The sequence below is a fragment of the Phalaenopsis equestris genome, unplaced genomic scaffold (assembly GCF_001263595.1).
Source record: "Phalaenopsis equestris unplaced genomic scaffold, ASM126359v1 Scaffold219149, whole genome shotgun sequence".
In the NCBI taxonomy this organism is placed as follows: Eukaryota; Viridiplantae; Streptophyta; class Magnoliopsida; order Asparagales; family Orchidaceae; genus Phalaenopsis; species Phalaenopsis equestris.
Window position 1 is genome coordinate 684,980 of NW_018237541.1, and position 285 is coordinate 685,264.

Genomic DNA, 285 nt, shown 5'->3' on the forward strand with positions numbered 1-285 from the left:
GGCCTAAAAGCCACCCTGTCATGCTGCAGCTCGACCTAGAAGCTACCCAATCATACAGTCGTCCGGGGTGAGGATCACCCAACCTTATAGCCGCTTGACCACATTCATGGGTCCCACAGGTTGAATTTATATAAAAACTAAAATAGCCCTGTCATAACTACTTTCTTCGGGGCACAATATGTAATTGTACAATAACCCATCCCTATAAATAGAAGTTCAATTTCATGAATAAATGTTATGCAATTTTAAAATTCAATATTATGTTATATTATATATATATATATA